Source organism: Narcine bancroftii, chromosome 8 (genome assembly GCF_036971445.1).
Source record: "Narcine bancroftii isolate sNarBan1 chromosome 8, sNarBan1.hap1, whole genome shotgun sequence".
NCBI classification, from domain to species: domain Eukaryota; kingdom Metazoa; phylum Chordata; class Chondrichthyes; order Torpediniformes; family Narcinidae; genus Narcine; species Narcine bancroftii.
Window position 1 is genome coordinate 30,143,214 of NC_091476.1, and position 27,840 is coordinate 30,171,053.

Here is a 27,840-nt window from a genome sequence, read left to right on the forward strand (position 1 = left end):
TATCTTTGTTTTGGTAGTATGTTTTGAAGTCACTGAAAGACTTACTAGATTCTCTAAGGCTTTCTACCTCAAAGTAATGGTCACCATTTACACTACTTGGCAGAAGTTTTTTTTTTAAATGCTGAATTGCTCATGAATGAAAATCAAAAATGCAAGTGCTGGAATAAACACAGAAAATGCCAGATACACTCAGCAGGTCAGGCAGCATCTGTGGAAAGAGAAAGGGTCCAAGCCATGAAATATGAACCTTTCTTCTTCTCACAGATGTCATATGACCTGAGAACCATTGGCCTAAATCAGCAATCCCCAACCTCTAGTGGATCAAATGCTTTGCTGCCCATATCGGTGCATGTTCTGGATCACATGGTCAACCTTGCCTCTCATCAATCTCAAAGGTCTGTGCATTTGTTATATTGGATCCCCCTGACTGAACACAATCAAGTGAGTTGTGAGACATTCTGCCCTTGTTCTTTATGACCTGTGAAGCTTACTATTTCTTAACAGAAAGACAGAATGCTCTCAGGTTGTACTTGGAATTTCATGACTGGATTGTGTGGTATAAATCTATCAATCTGCACAGATGTGCACACAGGAGACTGGTGTTGGAGTTGGTTTGATTTATTGTAGACAAAAATATCCTGGACTTGGGAATATCACAATATTACAAATTATCCACACCCTCAAAACCAAATGCATATGGACTAAACATGGACAGTTGAATGCAGATATACCTTTAACAGCTCAAAAAGGAAGCAGATGCAATTTGAAGACATTCTAAACAAGTCAGGTCCAGTCAGCGTAGCAGTTAGTGTGATGCTATGACAGTGCCCACGACCCGGGTTAGAATCCAGAGCAGCTTGTAAGGAGATTGTATGCTCTTCATGTGTCTGCATGGGTTTCCCCTGGGTGTTCCGGTTTCCTCCCACCCTCCAAAAACTTACAGGATTGTAGATTATTTTGGGTGAAATTGAGTAGCATTGATTTAAATGGCCGGAATTGACTTCTACATTGTGTAAAAAAAATAATAATTAAAAGGTGTTTGCAAATGTTCTCATGACTTGATAGAAATTGGAATTTTATTGCAAAAAGGACTGAATATAAACCTGTAATTTGAACATCTTATTTTAGGATAGGGGTAGGAAAGTACAGGTAACAAATACAATACTAAACTATTAGTTGATGCTATTTTAAAGAGAGTTCTAAGAAATGAAGGGCTCTTTTTCTTACTGAACTTTAATTCTGCACTTACCTGAAAAGGATCAAGTTGGAATGCAATCGAGCATATATGACTGATTGTTTTCAGAATTCATCAACGTATTAATAGATAGGCAGAAATGCTAGATAATCATGAAAATAATTAAATGAGATTTTTTTTATATATACACCAAGTCTGCTGACAAAAAAAATTTAGAATTAGAAATTCACTCCACTAAGCTGCTGACACAGAGCTCATCAATCCTTTTACAAAGCACTTAAGAGGCACCCAAGCTGAAACAATGTCTGATAAGGCATCCTCCTGATGAATACACAGGGGAGTAGTTTTTGGACGACTGTTGATAACTTGCTGTTAAGGTATGGATTGTATGTACTCATTGACCAGTAAAGGCTCGGGCTGGCCTGCCCCCTGATGACACTCTCCCCTGGACTCCTCCCCCATGACCCAGGCCATAAAGGCCGAGCCACCTCCCCCTTCCCCAGCTTGGATCTAGGCCACCTCAAGTCTTATGTACAATAAAGCCTATCGTTCCCCTCAGTCTTTGTCCTTGTGATTATTGGGGAAACTGGTGGTGCCCAACACTTGTAAAATATTATTGGATTCCAATGGGATTCTAAATTATATATATTAAAAAATTGCTAAACAAAAATCATCCACTGGTTATGAAATCTGAAGAAAAGTTTCATGTTTACATTGGTGTAACACAGTTCAACAGACTCATACTACACAGCAAGACCCTTCAACCAATCATTCCCATCATGTCCATGCCAATCTCACTACACTAATCACATTTGCCCACATTAAGATGGTATCCTTTTGTGTTTTCCCTGTTCAAAAGAATGGAGTGGTGAGTCAAGTCATCAAGTCAATTTTATTGTGATCTGATTGTACAACATTCTCCAGTCCATAGTGCAAAGCACACAGACATGCAACCAGACATAACTCAGATACAAACAATACACATGCAGGACGAGTATTTAATCTATACAAATAAATGAATAAATAAAGTTTCCTGAATATGAGAGTCTTGAACAGTTAGTTTGTGCAGTTCCTTTGGTTGTTCACCATTTTCACTGCCCATGGGAAGAAGCTGTTCCCCAGCTTGATGGCGCTGGCTCTGATGCTCCTGTATATCTTCCCCGATGGGAGCAGCTGAAAGGGTGGAAGGGGTCCTCAATTATTTCAAACAATTCAATGGGGGGGGGAAGAGGGAGACTTCAGTGATCCTCAATCCTGTGAATTTACCTCCGATCCATTTCCCTGCAGCAACTGTACCACATTCTGATGCAGCCAGCCAGGCCACTCTCGATAGAGCTCCTGTAGAAGGTTGACATAATGGTGACCATTAGCCTTGGCCATTTCAGTCTTCCCAGGAAATATAGTCACCTTCTCGACAGGTGAAGAGATGTTCAATGTCCACGATAGGTCACTAGTTAAATGAACTCCAAAGAACTGTGCTCTCCACTCTCTTACTATAGAACTTTTGATGTGTAGTGAAGAATGGCTGTTCTTGTTCCTCCTCAAGACCACGATCATCTCTTGTCTTGTTCATGTTGAGACTCCGATTGTTATTCTTGCACCATTTCACAAGATTTTCCACCTCTTTTCTGTAGAGTGGCTCATCATTGGTAGCGATGAAGCAAACTACTGTTGAATTATTTGCAAACCTGATGACAATGTTGAAGTTGGATCTGGTGTATCAGTTGTGGGTTAGTACCATGAACTCAAGTGGGCTGAACATAGAATCCAGCCCAAGATTTCCTCCCGACCACATTGAAGAACCTCACTCTGAATTTGAGAACAAATTAATATCACTAAGGAAGGTGTAAGGTTTCAGCATAAGAATAAAATCCTAAAAACTTTGAGTGGTCTCAATCAAATGCAAAACGATGTCACTTTCAGCTTTCAGAGAGTTCAGGCTAAATAATCTGTTACTTTCCACAACTACTTCCTTTAAACTCACACCAGGGGCCAGGTTTTCTTTCCATTTCCAATAATTTTAAAAAGTTGTAATGTCTTAAATAAAAACAAATCCCCAGTTGGTCAGGTAATATTTGCAGAGAATTAAGCTATTTCCACCTCTTAAAACGCTTCCAAATGTAACAATAATCCCAGTTCCCTTTGTTTCAAATTTGGAAAAAAAATCCTTCGGAGTTTCCATCATAGCAAAAAATATCATTCTCTCCAGTCATCATCTCAGAGGCAGATGTCCCATTGAAATACTAATTGTGAAATATTAACGGCCAAAACAAGTTTGCTAAAAATACGAGAAAGAGGCATCATTTCGATGCCGCAACATTAGCTCTCCTTATTTTAGTTTTGGAAACACTTAGCAATCAAGCTTCTGATCAATCTCCACAAGTATTTGCTGGGCTTTTCAGATTTAACTTTATGCTGTCAAATAAAGGGCCACTCACAACTGGACATCCAGCTCAATATTTTCAACAGCTGCAGCGTATATAATCAAGCACACGTCTCAATTTTTTTTCCTGTATAATAACATTAATGAAACATACTGGGAGAAAGGAAGAAATTGATGATTGATTCATCCAGATGTTCTTAAAATCATTTTTCATTATCATGGAAAGGACACCTACTTCCAAATGTAATAGTTCGGAAAAAAATCCTTACAGTCAAGCTTTTGTCCCATTGGATAGAATCTTAAGGAAATGGGAGTCACTTTCCAAGAAATAGCTAAATCTTTTCACTAAGATTGATATTAGATGAATAAGTCAGGTTTTTGAAAATTTTATCCTTATTATAAATTTTCTTTTGGTCAAATCCAGACAAAAAGGTTTGATCAATTTAGACCAAGTAATATATGTACAGTGTATTTATTACTGCATCAAGAAATAGTAGTTGAAAATAGCTGAAAGAAATGGAATGCCTAGTATAGAGAAAGTGGTGAGCATGCAGCTTAATAGTAATATTAAGTTCATCATATTCTTGAGTAATAGCTGTGGGAATGCTGAAAATCAAGTGCTCGTGAGAGTAAGAATACTAGGATAAGGCAGATAAATCTGTGGCTGAGAAACTGATGCAGGGAACAGGGCCTCAGATTCTTGGGATCTCTTTTGCAGAAGGTACAGCCTATGCAAAAAGGATGGGTTACACCAGAACCCAAAAGGAATCAATATCCTGATGGCCAGGTTTAATATACCTGTTAGGGAGGGATAAACTAATTTGGCAGGAGGATGGTAACCAGAGTGTAGGGGCTGATGAAGTGGGAAACAGATGTAAATAAAATCCCTTTTCATACATGCATCCCACTAAATTGGCTATTCAGTGTCCCGAAATAGGAATGGGGGTTTGGCTTTTCACCCTTGCAAGGAGCCATCCCCATGGTTAGAAGTGTTCTACCTTCTACTGGCGACATCATGAGTCATCAAGCGACAGTGGACCTGCCCCAAATCCTGATCAATGTATTATGATCTTATATTTGAATGAAATGAATCATGAGTAAATTATAACATAATTAAGCTTTATGTACAGCACAGTACAGATATGAGTCTTCAGCCCCTATTGTTGCGCTGACCTATATAAACCTTTATAAGGGACTGTGGGAAAAAATGCTAGCAATAAATAGCAATAGCAAACAACTTTTAAACAGTGTGGGAAAGTTGGTAGCACTATAGAGTACAATTTATAAATACTGTGAGGAAGTGATGGCAGACCTACCCTCCCAGAATGCCATGCGGCAGAGAAAGGGCTGTGTGCATGGCTGCATGCAAAGAGCACTCATGGAGGAGTTTCTCTGCCGCATGGCATTCTGGGAAGTCAGGTCCACCTGCGCTCTTCTCCCCCCCCCCCCCACCCCGGTCTTTATAAATTGTGCGCTACAGTGCTACCAACTTTCTCAAGCTGTTTAAAAACTGTCTGCTATTGCTATTTATTTCCTCTCTCTTCCCCCCACCCCATGCAAATTTCCCACAGCAAAGTTTATACTTTCATTTTAATGTTTACTTCTTTCACGTTGCTGCACTCGTGCAAAAACTTGGTTCATTTCAATCCCACAATGCAATTGCCCATTCTACACTTCACTGATTGCAATGCCAGCATCTGCAAACACCAGGGATTGTACTAGGGGTCGAGGCAGTCAGTCCCCAGCCAAGATGACATCATCTGACACCGGTGTTGAGAAGATTTTCCTTTCACAGTAGACACTAAAGGTAGATTTGACATTAATTCCTGGGACCACTTGCAAGTGTGAAATGGACTAAATACTGTGTGCAGCAAGGATGACAGGCAGGCAATGAGGCAAATTTGCAGCCAGAGGGTTGACAGAGACACGGGGCATTCAAAAACTGGTCTGATGGTATTGTACTAAAATGTATGTAGCATTAGAAACAAGGTGGATGATCTTGCACCTTCCACTCTGAACAGCTACAGATTGGAGGGTATGATGTGTGGTCATTACTGAGTCATGGTTAAAGAATGGATGTCATTGGGAGCTGAACATCCAAGGATACACAGGTGTATTTGAAGGATTGGCAGTTAGGCAGAGGGGGTGGCATGGATCTGCAGATAAGCTACAATATTAAATACTTGTTAAGAAATGACATAGGACCACAGAAGGTACACCTTGCAATAAAACAGTGTCATATTATATGAAATTGCTTTTGCCTGATGCAAGGAAGATTTGTCATCGGCAGAAATTGCCTGAAGTGCCTCTTAGAGTTAGAGAAAGAGAAGCAAAAGAGAGTCCTCCCGGAGTCATCGAGTGTCCATAGATTTTTCTCCAGTGCTTCCGCAGCTTCCACAGCCACACAGAGTCCAGTCCAAACCATTGGCAACCTGGGCTCCAGATCTGAACCTCCAACGCAGTCAGGAACCATTCAGTGCCTTCGGCACTCCTTCATATCCTGGTTCTGACACCTGGTACCCTATCGGCCTGTTTCGAACCAGTCTCCAGCAGACCATAGCCTGGTGAGAGCCTCCCTACTGTAGTCTCCAGCAGCCCAGTTCCTCACCTCAAGTTTCCGGCAACCCACAGAGCCCCTTCACTGGTCCGCTGCCGTGATTACCTTCCCCATGGGACATCTCTCCGCTTCTTCTCAGTTGGGGGTGGTCTCCCTATTTTCTGGTGCGCTGCACCAGTCCTCAGCTCCCCTGGAGTCTGCAACCCATCATGGCTGCTGCCGATCAGAGGTGCCACCATCTTGGGGGCAGACCCCACAGTCGTGGGATTTTAGATCCTGTAATGGGCCATTCAAAGCCTGTGCGGAGCGGACACAGTTGATTTGGTGGTTGGACTCCAAGGAAGCACCAACTCCACTCCTCAAATCCTGCTGGTTCGCATCAGCGCTGCCATTAAATGACTCCAGCAGCGTGACCATTATTTATTAGTAAGCCCATTAGCCTTGCTAATACACCTAATGTAGTAATATACTAACTAAGCAGAGATAAAGAGATTCACCCCAACGGCGAGCGGCATCAACCAGCTCTTCATCCTGAGCAACAACATTTTATTCAAACACAACTTGATCCAAATAGCTGCTATTAGCAACGCACAACCAAGGCTGAATATTTGCTCCCACCTTGACCAAAGGTCATTTATTTCAATTTTTATGCCATTTGTTTGAGATTGCCATTTGCTTGAATTCCAGGTAACAGGGGTTTTACTGTAGATCAAGGGTAAAAGGGACAAAAGTAAACATTGACCTGATAGACGATGATGCCAGGTACCCAAAAGCAGTGGTTCTCAACCTTTTTACTTTCCACTCACATACCACTAAGTAATCCTTATGTCATCAGTTTTCTGTGATTAGTAAGGATTGCTTAAAATGGTATGTGAGCGGTAAGGTTGAGAATCACTGCTCTTGATCCAATTGTTAGTGAAATATTTTTCTTGAGAAATATAGTAATTGACCCATTTCCTTTGGAGTTAGGAAACCATGCACATAACAAGCCAATTAAGTATGATTAAAACAGTGGTTTTCAAACTTTCTTTCCATGCATATTCCAGAGTAACATCACACAACAGCATGGATGTAATATTGAGACTTCACTGGGAATACTGCGTAGTTTTGAGTGATTTATTTGAGAAAGGATGTGCTGGTGTTGGAGAGGTTCAGAGATTTATTAGAATGTTACCAGGAATGAAAGGGTTAGGATATGAAGAATGTTTGTTGGCTCTTGGACTGTACTCATTGGAGTACAGAAGGATGAGGGGGAATCTCACAGAGACCTTGTGAATGCTGAAAGGCCTGGTCAGAATAGATGTAGCAAGGTAGTTTCTGATGGCAGGTGTGGTGTGCTGCTAGACAGAATTAGACACACACAAGGTAAAGACTGAACAACAGGCTTTAATCCACAAAAAAACTCCACAGAGCCAGGCTGGTTGTGGCTGCAGCAATTCAGTGTAAGGCCTCGGGAGGCCGGCACAGGCTTATATCCCATAGGGTGATTGACACCAGACCAGGTGGGGCTTGATCCATTCAGGCCGACTGATTGGCAGTCAGCCAGGTGTTGTCCTGTCCCCTTACACTCCTGCAGGTACAGAGGTTGCCCCCTGCAGTAGGCTGGTGGTGTACCACCACATTAGGGAAGTCTAGGTCATGAGGACACAACTTCAAGATAAAAGTTTGACAATTTAAAACAGATAAGGAGAAATTTATTTAGCCAAAGGGTCACGAGTCTATGGAACTTGTTGCCACAGGGCGTTGTGGACACGAGGTCATTAGGAGTATTTAAGGCAGAGATTGACTGGTATTTAGTCAGGGAAGCAGGCGATGTGGGGAGAAAGCAGAGGAGTGGGGATGAGTAGGAGGATGGATCATCTCATGAGAGTGACAGAGCAGACTCGATGGGTCGATTATCCTACTTCTGTTCCTATGCCTTCTGATCATTGTCAAGCTACTGCAATTTACATTTCATTTTTAAAAATTTTAGACATTCTATTCAATTAATTTTTCATATTTTATGCAAAAGGAGAGTAAAATCCATCTGAAAATCTGCAAATTTACTTCAAAGTCATGTTGCCACAAATGAAAATAAGTGTTAACTAGATTGGCACTTCAATTGACAAATATGTCTTTTAATTGATGGATAAGTAGCTTTGAAGAATTTTTCCTGGTAATTATAAACACATGAAAAGTAATTACTCTCATTTTCAAAATAGGTTATTCACAAAAATGGGAAAATGCTGGAAATACTCAACTGGGCAGGCATCATTTGTTGAGAAAAACAATTAATATTTTAGATTCTAGATTTTTTTTGTCAGAACTGGGTAAAAGAGTAAACCAGTTAAATTTTAGTAGCAAGGAAAGTAGGGGCTGCAGATTAGAACAAGACATGTTCCAAGGTCAAATGACATGAATACAAAAAAATGTCTAACAAGTTAAAATGGTGACTAGAAAGAATGGCCAGTTCTTGTAGTGAGACCAGATGGAAAATGAAATGTTTTGCAAGCTTGCATTGGGTCTCATTATAACATTGCAAGAGTCCAGGCCGGAGTGGGATGGGGACTTGTATTGGGAGATAACTGAAAGATCAGCCTCACTCCTTCAGTCTGAAGTTCAGTGCTCTGCGAAATGATCACACAATCTGTGTTTGTTATCTTTCATGTACAGAAGTCTACAATATGAAAAGTAAATGCAGTACACAGGCTGAGTCAGTACAAACGAAACACTGCTTCCTTCACCTGTGAAGGCTGTTTGGGGAGTGGAAAAGAAAGGAATGAAAGGGCATTGCCTGTGGTTGATTTCTTTATAAACATCAATTATTTACTGTGTCAGTGAGTAGTTACAGCTGGGCTGGCTTTTGGCAGGGAAAAGTGCAATGAGAAGAAACAGAAAGGCAGGCCCAGTGTTCCTCCCTCTGAAGGATGACACCACTGACATAAAGGGCAGTCCAGTTATCGTACTGATGCTGGCTGCGAGAAATATTGGATGACTAATTGGTTCATTACTAATGTGTGGGCAGTATGACAATACCCTGCAAAGTTGTGTGTGGCAAGACCAAGCACAGGTTCACATGAATTTTCTCCTGAGAGGGCAGTGGGTGAGAAATTGTAAGATACTGAAAAAAACGGTTTTGATTTTGAAACAACCAGACAGAAATAGGAGCTGCAGATGTAGGATGTGTTTATTCAGTACGGCAAGTGGACAATCTGCAACAATCTCACTTGGATTCAAAGTACATTAGGGTTTAATACTCTCTAAACATGAAGATAATGCAATGCTATCACAGCGCCAGTGACCCAGCTTTAAATCGGGTGCTGACTGCAAGGAGTCTGTTTCAGCCTCCTGTTTCTGCATGAATTTTCCCCAGGTGCTTTGGTGTCCTGTCACCTTCCAAAAATGTGTGGAATTTGTAGATTAATTGGTGTATTTGGGAGAATTAAAATAAATTTAGAACAGTAGGCAGGTGATTAACTACAGCTTCAACAGTTATTATTATGTAGATAACAACTGAATGGCAGACCAATAATTTAGCACAATGGAAGCACATCTCTAATGTGGCATCTTTGAATATTGAAACACCTGTGGATGGTCTGAAGCATCTGAAAACACACCCAATATATATAATTCTTTGATCACAGTATTGAGGGATGACTCTGGTTATGGTTATTTGACAGAAGAAATAAGTCTTTAACCATTCATTATTCACAGGAATATGCTTTTTACTGTGTTAAGTAACAGGATGGCCACAATCCCTTCTTGGGTGTTTCAATATGGGTCAAATAACAAATTTTCTTTTTTGTGTGTTTTGTAATACATAACCATGAAAAACTAGAATGCCCCACACTCAGTAGCTGGTTTCAAAGTCCTTCAAGGATTGATGTTACAAATGAACGAGTTTTCTTTTGAAGACTAGTTCTCATATCCATATTTTCTTTGGCTTGGCTTCGCGGACGAAGATTTATGGAGGGGGTAAAAAGTCCACGTCAGCTGCAGGCTCGTTTGTGGCTGACCAGTCCGATGCGGGACAGGCAGACACGATTGCAGCGGTTGCAAGGGAAAATTGGTTGGTTGGGGTTGGGTGTTGGGTTTTTCCTCCTTTGCCTTTTGTCAGTGAGGTGGGCTCTGCGGTCTTCTTCAAAGGAGGCTGCTGCCCGCCAAACTGTGAGGCGCCAAGATGCACGGTTTGAGGCGTTATCAGCCCACTGGCGGTGGTCAATGTGGCAGGCACCAAGAGATTTCTTTAGGCAGTCCTTGTACCTTTTCTTTGGTGCACCTCTGTCACGGTGGCCAGTGGAGAGCTCGCCATATAATACGATCTTGGGAAGGCGATGGTCCTCCATTCTGGAGACGTGACCCATCCAGCGCAGCTGGATCTTCAGCAGCGTGGACTCGATGCTGTCGACCTCTGCCATCTCGAGTACCTCGACGTTAGGGGTGTGAGCGCTCCAATGGATGTTGAGGATGGAGCGGAGACAACGCTGGTGGAAGCGTTCTAGGAGCCGTAGGTGGTGCCGGTAGAGGACCCATGATTCGGAGCCGAACAGGAGTGTGGGTATGACAACGGCTCTGTATACGCTTATCTTTGTGAGGTTTTTCAGTTGGTTGTTTTTCCAGACTCTTTTGTGTAGTCTTCCAAAGGCGCTATTTGCCTTGGCGAGTCTGTTGTCTATCTCATTGTCGATCCTTGCATCTGATGAAATGGTGCAGCCGAGATAGGTAAACTGGTTGACCGTTTTGAGTTTTGTGTGCCCGATGGAGATGTGGGGGGGCTGGTAGTCATGGTGGGGAGCTGGCTGATGGAGGACCTCAGTTTTCTTCAGGCTGACTTCCAGGCCAAACATTTTGGCAGTTTCCGCAAAGCAGGACGTCAAGCGCTGAAGAGCTGGCTCTGAATGGGCAACTAAAGCGGCCATATAAACCCATATCCATATAAACCCTGATTAAAATTCATGTTCAAGTCATAATACAGCCAATGTTTTGGGAGCTTCAGGACAGACCTTGCGACTGGAACAAAAACTACTGTATGGGAGAGGAACAGGGAGATGTGAGAAACCCAATGACAGCAGAGTCATTTACAAAAGAGGGTGTAAATCATTGTTGATCGGCAATAGACAACCATGAAAGCATAAGCACTCAAAACAGAGATGTGCTGTGGGTAAGTCAGGGAAGCATTGAAGAGGACTCTTGTAAAAGTTAGGTGAAAGCAAAAAGAAAAAAAATTCTCATATAGCAGGCCCGGTAGAATCATGACCCCACTTAAATAATATCAAACCAGTTCTCGATTCTCGAGTTATGGTCTGCTTTAGTTGTAATACTCAGGCTGTTTGGGGAGCTCATTAGCAGAGATGTTTCAGTACAAACAATGACAAAACATGTTGTGTGTGACATTTAAAAATGGTGCAAATTAAACGCCCTCTGCAAGTACACCTCCTCGAAGCACGCAACCCCCCGCTGCGAGTACACCTCCTCGAGGCACGCAACCCCCGCTGCGAGTACACCTCCTCGAGGCACGCAACCCCCGCTGCGAGTACACCTCCTCGAGGCACGCAACCCCCGCTGCGAGTACACCTCCTCGAGGCACGCAACCCCCGCTGCGAGTACACCTCCTCGAGGCACGCAACCCCCGCTGCGAGTACACCTCCTCGAGGCACGCAACCCCCGCTGCGAGTACACCTCCTCGAGGCACGCAACCCCCGCTGCGAGTACACCTCCTCGAGGCACGCAACCCCCGCTGCGAGTACACCTCCTCGAGGCACGCAACCCCCGCTGCGAGTACACCTCCTCGAGGCACGCAACCCCCGCTGCGAGTACACCTCCTCGAGGCACGCAACCCCCGCTGCGAGTACACCTCCTCAAGGCACGCAACCCCCGCTGCGAGTACACCTCCTCGAGGCACGCAACCCCCGCTGCGAGTACACCCATTCTAGATACTCAACGCCTTGTGTGTCCACCCATTCTAGTTACTCAACGCCTTTTGTGTGTCCACCCATTCTAGTTACTCAACGCCTTTTGTGTGTCCACCCATTCTAGATACTCAACGCTTTTTGTGTGTCCACCCATTTTAGATGCTCAATGCCTTTTGTGTGTACACCCATTCTAGATACTCAACGCCTTTTGTGTGTCCACCCATTCTAGATACTCAACGCCTTTTGTGTGTCCACCCATTCTAGATACTCAACGCCTTTTGTGTGTACACCCATTCTAGATACTCAACACCCTCTGCCTGTACGCTTCCTAGAGATGCTGAAGGCCTGAAACAAAGATTTGGAATTAGACAACCAACCCACAAAATATTTGATTGCTTGGCACTCTCCCATTATTGCATTTCACTCCAAAACATCCAACTCATCAATTGTATTTCAAGGCAGTTCCTTTTATTTTACCAGAGAGGTGCTTTTTGTTTTCAATTTTATTTGTATCAATTCCACATGTGGAAAGGTCCTCTCAAGTGGGCTCTCTTCAACTAAATATCATTGATTTGCTAACAAAGAGGTAAATCTTTCAGTAAATTTATGTGCATTGAATGAATCAGTTTGATGAAAAGTCTGATTTAATGTTATTCTGTGCAAAACCAAATGAAAAAATTATGATATTTAGACAATTCAACCCAATGAATTAGCAATATAAATACATACATTTAAAAATTTGAGCATTACTTTTAAGAGGCAACTGAGTCATAAATAGATGATTTGGTAAAATATTTAGTCACTTATGTCACTCACACTTAAGTAACTGTGTTAAGAATAGAATGTTGAAAACTATCTTTCAGCATCAAACACATGAACTTATCCTTTAGAACAAAGAACATCGATCACTGCAGCACAGGAACAGGTCCTTCAGCTCACAATGTTTTTGCCAGGAACAATGCCAAATTAAATGTAATCTCTTTAATCTGCACGTGATTCATACTACTTCATTTCGTGCACTCACAAGTCTAAAAGCCTCTTAACTGCAAAGATTGTATCTCTTTACCTTCTCTTCTTGCACAAGCAACCTCATCTCCACTTATCAATACACCCCATCCCAAATTTGGCATCATCTTGCACCTGACCCCATTTTTCTGGCACTTGCCAATCAACTGCCTCTGTCCATCACCTTGCACCCCTCCCTGCTTCAGGGAAAACAAAATGGAACAGGAGTAGGATTTTTGCAAGTGAGAACTCGATGGTCAGTGGAAACCCAAGTTTGCCCACAAACATTGCTCACAGCCTCTAATCCAAAGAGAGTCCTGTTAAATTGCTTTTGAATCTTTTCCAAAGCCTCAACTTACTTTCTGTAATTACGCAACCAGAATTGAAAACAATACTCCATGTGTGGCCTTAACCATGACTTTCTGAATTCTTATACTCATTGCCCTCTTCCAATGGAGGAAAGTGCTATACTACTACTGCAGGTTATTTTTGTATTTACTTCCAATGAAAGCAGATAATTTATTTTTTTTTACTTTCTCTGGATCCAGATTTCTTTTTACTTTCTATGGTGCTGTGTGACCTGCTGAGTTCTGTATATTGCACTGGACCCCATCATCTGCAGATTTTTTTTATTGAAGCATACCTTCTTTATCACCCTACCTACTTGCATAGCTACTGACAAGGCCTTATATTTGCTATTGAACACCCAAACCCTCTGCACATTAATGCTGTTAAGGACCTTCCCAATAACTATATACAGTACATTTCCTATTATCTGAAATGCTTGGTATCAGACATTTTTCAGTTAATTCAATTTTTCGGATAACGGAGAAATGCCCAGTAGCATCAGCAGAATACTTGTATCGGACATCGCCGATCCCTGACATCGCTTATCCCCCACACTTCCCCGCCTCCGTCGCCAATTCCCAATACCTCCTCACCACCATCATGGGAGGACACTCTCCTTGATGATGCCAGGACACTGGAGAACCAATTACAGTGGAGGGTAAAGAAGAAATGGAAAGAGAGAAGGGAGGGAGTTACCCGAAATCAGGAAAATCTCCCCATCTGCTGCCTGACCTGTCGTCTTCCGCAAGTCACTCACTGACGACTCAAGATTTCAGCCTGTTTCTGTGAGCCAACATTCACCCGTTCCGCGTCTGTCTTCCTGGCTAGTTCTAAACTCTTGTTACCAAATTGGTGCTAACAGCACGTCACAGCCCCCACACGAGTGAATATTTTTTCCAACTTGTGACATCATGTTGCCACCAAAATTGTTTTGGGATAACAGATTTTTAGTTAAGTCGTTTGCCCTCACATTTGATCTCCCAAACTTGTTTGGATAAAACTTCATCTGCCTTTTCTGCACCTAAATCTGTGAATGTTAGGTCATGAAATTGCATGCAAGTTTGAACCATTGTAGACCAAGAAAGGAAGAAACAAGTTCACACAAATCTGAAAAACCCTGACAGTCCAAAGTTAATTTGACAACAATATCGATGAGTATAAAAAAAGAGGCAAAAATTTCAAAGAAGGTGTTCAGTGAATGTGTTTATTGCTATGTCACACACATATGGCTTTTATTTCCCCCCCCCCCCCCCCAAAAGGTTGTTACAAAATGGTATTAATTTTGTATATTTGACTGTATTCTTATTTTATTGGATAGAAGATGTGCTTGCTTTGCAGTGATGTAACAGAGTCAAAGAAAATCTGTAACAGTCCAGTTTGCACCACCAGTTTAAAGATTCAACATATAAAGAGTGGAATGGCACTTACTTGCAAATCAACCTTTACTTCTTTGGATATGTTATCTCTTCAAACATTCAGTAAGACAAGGAAGTCACTTAATTGTCAAACTCAGCCAACATCATGGAAAATGCTTCTCGAGTATCATCTAGTGTCCCATCTATGATTATTGAATCTCTGCCTATCAATCAAAAAAATTCAAATTCTCTATTCAACAAAACTGATTATTGCATAATGACATTCATTTGATTGAATCCTCAAGTATCGTGCCAAGAATGAAATATTCATGCCCAACTAATTCATCCAATGTCAACGCAACAGACAGCTTTTAAAAAAAACGGTCACAGCAAATTGTGTACAACAAAGGATATGGCTTGATGTGATCATGCTTATATTTGGAAGCAGAGTGCAAATGTTCACCTTCTGCACTCAGGGAAATTATAGTGCCATTTTTACAATCAGCTGCAATAAGACCTTCAAACCTTCACTGTACCAGCAGGCCAGTGTAACTAAATGATGCACATTACTATTTCCTAGTCAAAGCTAATCTGTTAAATATAATTTTTCTTTTATATGATGACAGTGGTTCACTAATCATCCCATTCTTGACATGTTACATATGGATAACTCAATACACATTGATCTTTTCATCATCTCTTATTAAACTTTTATGTAAATCCAATTTGGCTGTCATGTAATTGCTTCTGTGTGGCCTCACTTACCTTTATTTCTGCATAATGAGTCCTGGTTTAAATTCATGAGGCAAACCATTTATTTTCTACCCATCTTGGCTAAAACACGGTATAACTATAATATACTTTATACATTTCAGGTTTTTTTTTAAAGTAAAATCTGTGATCTATCTTGTTTCTTTAGCAAAAATTTTATTCAGCCTGACCAGTAATAGATCTAACTGAAGACAGACAAATGACATCATTCGAGGCATAAAGTTACACACTACAGAAGAAGTTCAGTGGACTCCACAGCAAGCTTGTTTCACATTTTGTATTTATGTTGATTGCAAATATTTCACTTTTATTTTCCACCACTGTTTGCAATGACATAAATATTGCTGGAGACCCCAGATTTCCAGATTAGTAATTACATATACGAGATTAGAGCTTGTTGGGTGAAATTTTGAGATAGCATTCTTTTTGTAGTGGCCATACGGGAATCTGAATGATACGGTACAGCAATCAGCTTACTGAGTTTCCACCAACCATCAAGTTCTCACACAAATCCTACACCAGTCCCATTTTGCTTTGGTTATCCTCGTGCATCTATAAATTCTACCACTCACCTTTTTACAAAAGTTGCCTTCAGGAGAGTGAATCTGAGGAAAGCATCTGGTCCGGATGGAGTACTCGGCCTAGTATTAAAACTCTGTGCTGACAAACTAACTAACATATTCGCATACATCTTCAACATCTCACTCTGGCAGGGCATGGTACCCAACTGTTTCAAATAGGGCTCAATCATACCAATGCCCAAGAAGAGTGTGGTAACCTGCCTAAATGACCATCAAACAGTGGCACTCATATCAATAATGATTAAGTACCTTTAAAGGCTGGAATTGAAACATATCAGCTCCTGTGAGAGGCAACATGGATCCATTACAATTCACCAATGTCATCTCACTGGTGTTTACACCAAACGCTGGAACACCTAGACAGCAAAAATGCATACATCAGGATTCTGTTTATCAGCTAAAGTTTGACATTTAAAAAAACCATCATCCCATCAAAACTGATCAGCAAACTCCAAGGCCTGGGACTCAACACCCCACTGGGTAATTGGATCCTTGATTTCTTCACCTACAGACCACAATCAATGAGAATTAGTAAGAACATTTCCTCCACAATCTTCATCAGAGAACAACAGGCTGTGTTCTTAGCCCCATGTTCTACTCACTTTGCACCTATGATTGTGTGGCTTGATACGACATCCACACCATTTACCAATTTGCAGATTATATCATGGTAGTGGGTTGTATAAAAAGGTGATGAGTCACCATACAGGGGGAGACTGAAATCCTGGCCGAATTGTGCACCAAGAATAACCTCACACTCAATGTGCATTTATCAAGCTATTCCAAAAATCTGAGCACTTGAGAATACTAAATTAACATTCATTGTAAACTCTTCCATCTCTTCAAATCCTTTCCTTCATCCACACCACATTGAAACAGCATGAAACTATGACTATCAGCAAGTGGAAAATGGACCCAGAATCCATTGCAAAATCTTCACCAAATCAGATCTCAATGAAAAATTCAAGAGCAAAATATTGTGAAATGGGTAGACAATCACACAGTTTCTCTCAGGTGTAATAGTAACAGCAAACAACTTGCGTTACCATTGTGTCAGCCAATTCCTGCAACTTGTCTCTCCTCTTCTTCTTTGGCTTGGCTTCGCGGATGAAGATTTATGGAGGGGGTAAAAAGTCCACGTCAGCTGCAGGCTCGTTTGTGGCTGACAAGTCCGATGCGGGACAGGCAGACACGGTTGCAGCGGTTGCAGGGGAAAATTGGTTGGTTGGGGTTGGGTGTTGGGTTTTTCCTCCTTTGCCTTTTGTCAGTGAGGTGGGCTCTGCGGTCTTCTTCAAAGGAGGTTGCTGCCCGCCAAACTGTGAGGCGCCAAGATGCACGGTTTGAGGCGTTATCAGCCCACTGGCGGTGGTCAATGTGGCAGGCACCAAGAGATTTCTTTAGGCAGTCCTTGTACCTTTTCTTTGGTGCACCTCTGTCACGGTGGCCAGTGGAGAGCTCGCCATATAACACGATCTTGGGAAGGCGATGGTCCTCCATTCTGGAGATGTGACCCATCCAGCGCAGCTGGATCTTCAGCAGCGTGGACTCGATGCTGTCGACCTCTGCCATCTCGAGTACTTCGACGTTAGGGATGAAAGCGCTCCAATGGATGTTGAGGATGGAGCGGAGACAACGCTGGTGGAAGCGTTCTAGGAGCCGTAGGTGATGCTGGTAGAGGACCCATGATTCGGAGCCGAACAGGAGTGTGGGTATGACAACGGCTCTGTATACGCTTATCTTTGTGAGGTTTTTCAGTTGGTTGTTTTTCCAGACTCTTTTGTGTAGTCTTCCAAAGGCGCTATTTGCCTTGGCGAGTCTGTTGTCTATCTCATTGTCGATCCTTCCATCTGATGAAATGGTGCAGCCGAGATAGGTAAACTGGTTGACCGTTTTGAGTTTTGTGTGCCCGATGGAGATGTGGGGGGGCTGGTAGTCATGGTGGGGAGCTGGCTGATGGAGGACCTCAGTTTTCTTCAGGCTGACTTCCAGGCCAAACATTTTGGCAGTTTCCGCAAAGCAGGACGTCAAGCGCTGAAGAGCTGGCTCTGAATGGGCAACTAAAGCGGCATCGTCTGCAAAGAGTAGTTCACGGACAAGTTTCTCTTGTGTCTTGGTGTGAGCTTGCAGGCGCCTCAGATTGAAGAGACTGCCATCCGTGCGGTACCGGATGTAAACAGCGTCTTCGTTGTTGGGGTCTTTCATGGCTTGGTTCAGCATCATGCTGAAGAAGATTGAAAAGAGGGTCTCCTACCATTGGTTGAAATGTAGATACACTTCTGGTTATTTGTCTTCCTGATCTTCTGTCTCTTTCTCCCCCCCCCCCCCCCCCCCCATGAGCAATTTATCTTTTCCTGTCACTGAATAAACTGCTTCGCTCACTTTTGCATAACAAATATTTCTTCTTGTTATGTCACTTTAGCAGTTGTGAACTCCGTTACTTTTATTGATAAAAGCAGTGAAATGAACTAAACTTTACAGTTATATTTCCAGAGATGGCACCAAGACTTCCCAAGGGTCTTGAGTTGACAACACAACAGCAGACATTTATTTTTCAGCTTTGTGCATGTATACTTGTAGGCTGAAGATCACCTGTTCCACAGTCGAGTAAATTTCCCACAAATTGACAACACTTCCCCAGGTTTTCATGAATGTTGAACTCATTCAGGACTTTGCTTCTGAATATCTCTTAGCAACCAAATGTTCCAAAACAAGAACAAAAATACTAAAACATGTTAAAGGTTGGAATTAATTTCCATACCATTTAATAAATGAAAGCATCAAAGCTAACTTGATAAATTTAAAAAATACATCAATGACAGACCTTTTTTTGTCATCCTTTTCATCAATGTCCCATTTTCCCTCTGCTGTCTATCCTGGAGCAGGTCTGGAAGGCAGGATCTTCTGCAAATGCATACACCACTGTTTGAATCCATGAGGAATCCACAGTGGGAGTGCAATAAGACCATAAGATCAGAAGAAATAGGAGCCAAAGTAGGCAATTTGACCCATCAAATCTGCTCTGCCATTCCATTCTCCCACTCAGCTCCACTCCCTCACTTTCTCCCCTTGACTTTAGAATGGTGCATCAACAATAAAGTCACACAGAATGTCACCAAAACCAAAGAAATTGTTGACTTCTGGAAAGGAAAACCAGATGTAAGCGATCTACTTACATTATTTGCAGGTTGTCTCTTTTGCACAAAGCCTGTTTGATCCACATTAGTTAATTTTGGCAAATAATTTGCCAATCTATTTGCCAAGGCTTTGGCAATAATCTTTATAGTCTTAATTCAGTACTGATATAGGTCTAAGATGCTGGTTTCAATGGATCCCTATCTTTTTTAATGTATCACCATAATTATTGCTGTTAAAAAAGAGGGAACTAGTTCCAACTGCCTGATCTAATACCTCCATAAAAAGAGGTTATTAAAAGATCTTTAAATTCTTTATAAAATTCAGGGGTGAACCATCAACTTAGGGATTTATTAGTTTTAATTAGGCCAGTGCTTACCTTATCTCTGCTTGAGTAAAGGGAGCATTTAGACCTCTTTGTTCTTCTAGATTTAAATTATGAGGTCCAATTGTGACAGGAAATCCTCGATTTTATTCTCATCTCCTAATGATTCCGATTTAGTAAAATTGTTTGAAAGTCTCATTAATGATGTGGTTTCTAGGAAATCCTGTGTGGTTCTGTTTAATTGCATTTATCATTCTGGAGATCTGTTCTGCTTTCTCCTGCCAGGAGAGGACCTTATGGGATCTTTCCCTTAGCTCATCGTACTTTTGTTTAGTTCTAATTATCTTTTTTTCTGTCCTGTAAGTTTGCAATGTACTTGAGATTTTTGTTAATTAATTGGTTACTTTTTTTCACTCAGAGCCCATTTGTTGAAGGTCTTTTTCCAAATATAAAAACTCCAGCTCCAATTCTCCTACTTCCTTCATATATTCCTTTTTAATCCTAGAGCAGTGGTTCTCAACCTTTTTCTTTCCACTCACATAACGCTTTAAGTGTTCCCTATGCCATAGATGCTCTGATTAGTAAGGGATTGTTTAAGGTGGTATGTGGGTGAAAAAGTTTGAAAAACCACTGTTTTAATCGTACCTAATTGACGCATTATGTGCACGGTTTCATAGCTCCAAACGAAATGGGCCAATGACAATTTTTCTCAAGCAAAATATTTCAGTAACAATCGAGTCTAGAGCAGTGATTCGCAACCTTCCCTTCCCACTCACATACCATTTTAAGCAATCCTTTACTAACCACAGAACACATAGCATAGGGAATACTTAAAGTGGTATGTGAGTGGGAAGAAAAAGGTTGAGAACCACCATCCAGGAGGTTTAATTATTTGTCCTCTTAGGTATGCTTTCAATTTCCTTACTTGTCTTCTGCAATCTTTTAAAAGCTTACTCATCCTTCATCTTCCCATTAATTTGTCCTGGATCCAATGTCTCCTCCCTCCAAACCAGTTGAACCATCATGCCCCTCTCCCTAACTTCCTGTCCTTCTGTTACACTGTGTATCCATGGATATTTAGTTCCCAGCTGTGGTCTTCTTTTAGCCATGACTGATGGCCACAATGTCATACCTGCCAATTTCCAGCTGTGATACTGAATCATCAACCTTATTTTTTATCTATTTATATATATATATATATATATATATATATATTTATACACACACATACAGCAGGCATTTAAATTCAAGACCTTCAGTGCTGTGTTTATCATTTATCAATTTTGTTTCCAAAGTACCCAAGTTAAATCCTTGAATTTATGCTTTCAATTTTTCCCCATTTACTGCATTACATTTTCCTTATATTTTCACTACATGGTGTCTCTATTTGTGTATCTATGCCCTACCAACTGCCCTCTCATGCTAGTTCCCATCCCCCTGGAAAACTAGTTTAAACCCTTCCCAACAAGCTGTCCGTCCATCCTCCCTCCCGTTCAGATGCAATCCATCCTTTTTGATATTCCATTGATCCATGAATTTGAACTCATGCCAACTGCTCAAACTCTTCAGCTAACACATTCATCTGTCTCAACTTCCTACTCCTGCCATCACTGATGCATGGCACAGGCAATCATCCAGATATTACCACCTTTGAGTTCCTGTTTTTCCTTCCTTCCTGGCTCCCTATATTCATTCAATTAATAATTATTACCAACATAGACCACAATATCTGGCTGTTGACCCTTCTGTTTGAGAATACCGTGAAATCGATCAGAGATGTCCCTGACCCTAGCACCTGGGAGGCAATATACCCACAAGGATTCTTGATCTTGTTCACAGAACCTCCCATCTGTTCCCCAACTATCAAATCCCAAATCACTGTAGCTCTCCTCTTCCCTTCTCAGCCAAAAGTCCAGACCTGACCACTACGACTTGTCCTTGGTAGATCATCCTCCTTAATAGTATCCAAAAAAAGTATTTGCTGAGGGGAACGGTCACAGGGGTTCCCTGTGTTGACTGCCTATTCCCCTTCCCTCTCATAACAGTCACTGTGACATACCTTTAGTCTCCATGTATCCTTATTCCTTATGTATTTTAGCCCATCTGCCTCCTAAATGATGGAGAGGAATTTTCAAGTGGTGTTTGGGATTTGTCCAACCTCACAATTCTGAGCACGGTGGCACATATTTCATTGTTAATTTCTGCATTTTCCCTCCCACTGATATTATTGACAACAATTTGGGAGCTTGTTGTTTTCTTTGCCCTCCAGCATTCTGTTCTCCGAGTTTAACTCCTTCCCAAACTCTCACCCACTCTTATCCTGACATACCCTTCCTCCTTCCCTCTTATCCATCTGAACACCATTCTGAGCTAGAGGAGAGAAAAGGACTGCCTCGATCCCTTGCTTGAGCATTTCAGCAAGAGGAGGAGGAGCAGCAGTAGGATGGTCTGAGGCTGACAATGCAGCATATGGAACCAGGTAGCTTCCGTGAACCTCTACTGCTGACGATTTCTGTTGACTCGGTTACTAAAGCTGAAAGATTGAAAGTTATACAAAATCAACATTTGAATGTTCACAGAATTCATGAAGCAGTAAATTAATGATACAAATAGAAAAAATCAGTCTCTGAGTGCAATGTCAAAACATCATTCAAGAGGCATCAGGCCCTGATGACGTACCTGGCAGGGTATGGAAAATCTGCACCAACCAACTAGCCGGAATGTTCACGGATATTTTCAACCTCTCATTGCTAGTCAGAGGTTCCCACCTGCTTCAAAAGGGCATCAATCATTCCAGTACCCAAGAAGAATAGTGTGAGCTGTCTCAATGACTACAGCCCAGCAGCACGAACTTCTACTGTGATGAAATGCTTTGAAAGTCTGGTCATGGCCAGAATTAACATGTACCTAAGCAAAGATCTCTACCTGCTGCAGTTCGTCTATTATCACAATCGGTCCACAGCAGATGCAAAATCGCTGGCTTTCCACTCAGCTCTAGATTACCTCAAAAACAGCAATTCATACATGCAGTAGCTCTTAATCGACTGCAGCTCGGTACCACTATTCCCTCAGTGCTGGTCAAGAAACTACAAACTCTCAGCCTCTGTACCCCACTCTGCTACTGGATCCTTGACTTTCTCATGGAAGACCATGGAGAGTACGAATTGGAAACAATATCTCCTCTTTGCTGGTTATCATACAGGCACACCCCAAGGATGCACACTTCGCTCACTGCTCTACTCATGTCTGCGTGACTTGGCACAATTCCAATGCTATGTACAAGTTTGTCGATGACACCAAAGTTATCAGCAGAATTACAAATGTCAATGAAGAAGTGTACAGGAAGGAGATAGATCAGCTCATTGATGGTATAATGACAACAACCTTGCACTCAACATCAGCAAAACCAATGAGATGATTGTGGACTTCAGAAGGAAGTCAGGGGAACACAACCCAGTCCTCATCAAGGGCTCAGTAGTGGAGAGAGTAAAGAACTTCAAATTCCTGGGTGTCAACATCTCTGAGAATATGTCCTGGATCCTCCATGTTGATGAAATCATAAAGGCGGCTAGTGAGGTGTCTGAAGAGATTCAGTAAGTCACTGAAGAATCAAACTTCTACAGGTGTACTGTGGAGAGCATTCTGGCTGGTTCTATCACTGCCTGGTATGGAGGTGCAAACTCTCAACACATGAAAAAACTCCAGAGGGTTGTTCACTCAGCCTGCAACATCACAGGCACCAGATTTCACTCCATCAAGGCCATCTACATGAGGCGGTGTCTTAAAAAAATAAAGCATCCTCTATCCTCAAAGACCCCCACCACCCAGACCATGCTATCTTCACTCTGCTATCATCAGGAAAAAGGTACAGGAGCCTAAAGATGAGCACTCAGTGCCACAAGGACAGCTTCTTCCCTGCTGCCATCAGATTCCTGAATAATCAATGAACCAAAGAGACTGCCTTACTTTTCATGCACTAGTATTATTATCATTCTATTTATTTATTTATTTATTTATTTTTAAAACAGTAATGTTGTAAGCTGGTTATAATATGAATGTTTGCACTGTGGTGCTACTGCTAAACACCAAATTTCATGACAACAATAAATTCAGATTCTGAGAGGTAAATGCTGAAACTTCATTATTGTAGAAATGGGGGTTGTGGAGTGTCCAAAGCTGGGAATTAAATACTTTATGGTATTTGACATTTTGGAAAGACAGACAAAGAAAGGGGGGGGGGTGGTGAGGTAACACGATAGGATACAAGGGTAATGGTGAGAAATTCTCCTGGCTTGACAGTTCATGATTATAGAACAAGAGGCATTTGAGAGGAGATAACAAAGGAAAAAACCAGAACATTTTGATGAGGGTTTGACAGGCTACTAAACAATAGTTCTAATTTCAAGTTTGCCAAAGAGCAGAAAAATGGAAGCACTTGTGACACGGGTCTAATCCAGTACCCTTTGAGCATTTTTGATTACAGATTCGATGAGATGAATGCAATATGAACTCGGTGAATGCTGAATGGAAACTTTCCCCCATCAATATGTTGAGGGAAATGGTTATTTTTTTTGAACTTGTTTGTGCAATGACAGTGGTTAATTTAGAATCTTGTGGTCATGGGACTTTTGGGAAGAGTGACCATAATATGATACAATTTAACATCAAGTTTTTAAATAGTCTGAGTCAATTTGGCCATAAATCTTAATCACAGTGACAATGAAGACAAGAGTGGAAGGTACATTGTGAAGAAAATACTATAATGGTGGACAATGAATTGTCAGCATTTAAATGTAAAACATATTGCAAATATATATTCTTTGAGGCATAAAGAACAAGGACGGTGATTCCTTTAGGCTGATAAGATAAGTTAAAGCTGGTGCTAAATGGATGGAAGATGCAAATAAAATCGATTCATACAACAGTAGTCCTGATCACAAGATAAAGGAACAGAAGTAGGCCAATTGGCCCATCAAGTCTGCTCCACCACACCACCATGAGTTAAACCATTCTCACATCTAATTGCAATTTCTGGTCTTGTCTCCCATATCGCTTGATCCCCTGACTAATTAGATATCTATCAATCTCCTCCTTGAACTCCCCCAATGATTGGGCCTCCATAGCTGTATGTGGCAACAAATTCCACAAATCTATGACCTTTCTCCTCATCCCTGTTTTAAATAGGTACCCTCTAATTCTAACACTATGCCGTCTTGTCCTGGATTCACCCACCAAGGGAAACATCTTATTCACATCTACTCTGACCAATCATTTCAGCATTTGAAATATTTCTATGAGATCCCCTCTCATTCTTCTATACTCCAATGAATACAGTCCAAGGACCAATAAACACTTCTCACATATTAGCCCTTGCATTCCAGGAACCATCCTTGTAAATCTTCTCTCATCTTTCTCCAACATCAGTACATCCTTCTAAAACAAGGGGCCCCAAACTGCACACAGTACTCCAAATAAGGTCTCACCAGTGCCCCATAGAGCCTCATCAACATTTCCTTACTCTAAAACACCATTCCTTGAAGTAAATGCCAACATAGAATTCGCTTTCTTTACTGCCGATCCAAACTAGTGGTTAACCTTTAGGGTATCCTGCATGAGGACCTTCAAGTTCCTTTGCACTTCCAAATTTTGAATTTTCTCCCCATCTAAATGATAATCTGCCTGTTTAGGTCTTCTTCCAAAATGTACAACTGTATCTCTCATCTGCTATTTCTTTCCCCCCTCCCCTAAACTCTCTGCAGTCTCTCAGTTTCTTCAACACTTCCTGTTCCTCCATCTACATTGGTGTCATCTGCAAACTTAGCCACAAAACCATTTAATCCATAATCAAATTCATCAATATACTTTGTGAAAAGCGGCCCCAACACTGACACCTGTGCAGCACCACTAGAACAGGATCCCTTTATTCCCATCCTTTGCCTAATGATGATTACGAGCACTTTAACACTTACAAAGGAAACATTGAACATGAAAATAGAGCAGTGGGAAATATAAAATAGGGTGTTAGAATGAGGAACTGAAGGAATTAATTTCAGAAATAGTACAGGAGAAGTTAGCAAACTTGGAGGTCACTAGGTCTCAGGCCTCAATAATTTCCATCCCAGAGCTTTGAAGGGGATAGCTTTGAAAGAATTCATACCCTGGTTATCATCTTCCATAGTTTTAATTGTTGAGTTGTTCCTCTGGGATGTAGGGTTGCAAAGATATCATGACTTTTAAGAATGGAGTGAAACAAGAAACTATTGGCCAATATCAATGGCTACAGAACACCATCAGCAATGGACCTTCAGCCAGAGTACCATGCTTCCGCCTCTACCCTCCTTCAACGAGTCTGCCAGTTCAGAATACAAGCTATGAATTAATTGTGATTAACATACATCTGTATCTTAAGGATTAGCATACCATGAGGGACCTGTGAAACACCTTACATCCATGTATACAACATCCACTACCCTACCCTTGTCAGCCACTTTAGTCACTTCCTCAAAAAACAATCAAATCTGGTAAACCATGACCCAGCTCTCACAAAGTCATACTGATTGTCGCTAACCTGACCAAGCCTTCCAAAATGTGCCGAAATCCAATCACTATTTATCCTACTCCTGAGCTTCCTGACCATTTATGTGCAGCTCACTGGTTTACAATTTCCTTGATTATCCTTTCCTTCTTGAACAACTTTGACTCTACTCCCCAGTGCTCCAGCACCATGCTTGATGCAGGTAAGGTGGGAGGGAAGATATTGAAAGAATGAATAGCTGAACACCTGGAAAAGCATTGTAGAATTGAGCTGCGTCACCATGGGTTTATGAAAGGAAAGCCATATTTGATTAATTTGCCAGAATTCTTTGAGGTTATAGAATCGATAAAGAACCAGTGGTACTGGGGCATTCATATTTTAAATAACATTCAACAAATTTTAACACAGGAGGGTGGTTAACAACATTTGGACATCTGGAATTGGTGACAATATCAACATGGATTGAAAATTAGTTATTGGACAGCAAGCAAATATTGGGAACAAATATATGGCTTTCAGGTTGGAAGCCCACGAGTGGTGGGGTTCTTAATGGGTTGGTACTTGTGTGACAGCTTTTCACAAAGTATCTCAAGGATTCTGTTGAGGAGATCTCATGTTATATTTCCAAAATGAGATGAATCAGGAGGAGAGAAGGGGATATAGAGAGGCTTCACAAAGATTAGGATAGATTGTTTGAGTGAGTTTGAATGCAGAAAATGAAATACAGTACAGAACAGTGGAAAGCTGTCAACTGATGTGATTAGAAACAAGAAAAAGAGAACATTTATTAAATGGTGAATGAGAAACACCTTCCTTGCATCTATTCTGAAGATCTTTAACAAGTTTGTACGCAGAATGAAGATCTACCGGGACCAATGCCTGAAGAGGGAGCACAAAATCAGTGAACCGGTGCGGACTCGAAAGCCCAACATGCCCTGTTTCCGCTCCATAAATAGTTATATGGTTACATGATGGGATGTCAACAAAGCAGTAAAGAGCTTGAGAGATTCATTACAGCAAGACTTTACCACAGTGTTTTAAAACTGAGGGATAGACCATCCAGGATTAAGACAAGGAGAAAGATCTTCATTCAGAAGGCAGTGAACCTGTGGAATATTTCACCCTGGAGGACTGTTCAGTTGCTGTTTTCATTCATATGCAGGTCGATAATTTTCCAAATGATAAGGAAACTGATGAATTGGAAAATAGTGCTGAGGAGAAGTAATGGACAGATACTTTCAAGACTTTGTCAATTATATTAGGTATTAGATTGCAATCTAATCTATTTTTGGAATTGTAGTTCAAGGGGTGGGCTGAGTTCCCACTTCTGCACATTGGGTTGTCGCCTTGACTACACTGTTGCCCAGAAAAGCCATTCCATTTAAGCAGAAAGATCCTAATTCACCTACTTTGATGCAATGGTTCTCTCAAGTTAAGTCATCTTTAAGTTTAGAAAAAAATTTTAAAAAAATTGCACTTTTGATACCTCTTAAGTTTGAAGAGGTGGCGTCCTTTTATAAACTATTTTTTGTGTGAGTTAATTTATATTTTGACTTTACCTTCAGACTCTCTTGGATTTCACTTTTTTTTTAAATTGGCAAAGACCAGATAAATAGTTTGTATGGATCTGTTGTAGTGAACTCTTAGTTTAGGCTGTTTTTTGTTTATTTTGGTAGATTAGATGGGGTTTTAACAATTTTTTCCTCTTTCTTGAAAAATTCCAATTTGAGGAGGGTGGGGACGTGTGTATAGTTTTTGTACT

At 41.3% G+C, this 27,840-nt stretch overlaps 1 long non-coding RNA gene across 18 annotated transcripts in view; it reads right to left on the bottom strand.

The window, feature by feature from the left end:
* The window catches only part of LOC138740571 (uncharacterized), a 589,788-nt gene that overhangs the window by 153,063 nt on the left and 408,885 nt on the right, over positions 1–27,840 (bottom strand). For 13 of the 18 annotated variants that reach the window (XR_011343022.1, XR_011343026.1, XR_011343012.1 and 10 more), the window contains 2 exons: positions 14,808–14,958; positions 1,250–1,337 (listed from right to left, as the gene is read on the bottom strand). The exons of 3 other annotated variants lie outside the window; for them this stretch is intronic. This is a non-coding gene — a long non-coding RNA (uncharacterized lncRNA). The remainder of the gene's footprint in view (positions 1–1,249; positions 1,338–14,807; positions 14,959–27,840) is intronic. 2 more of the 18 variants (XR_011343011.1, XR_011343010.1) reach the window with 1 other exon arrangement.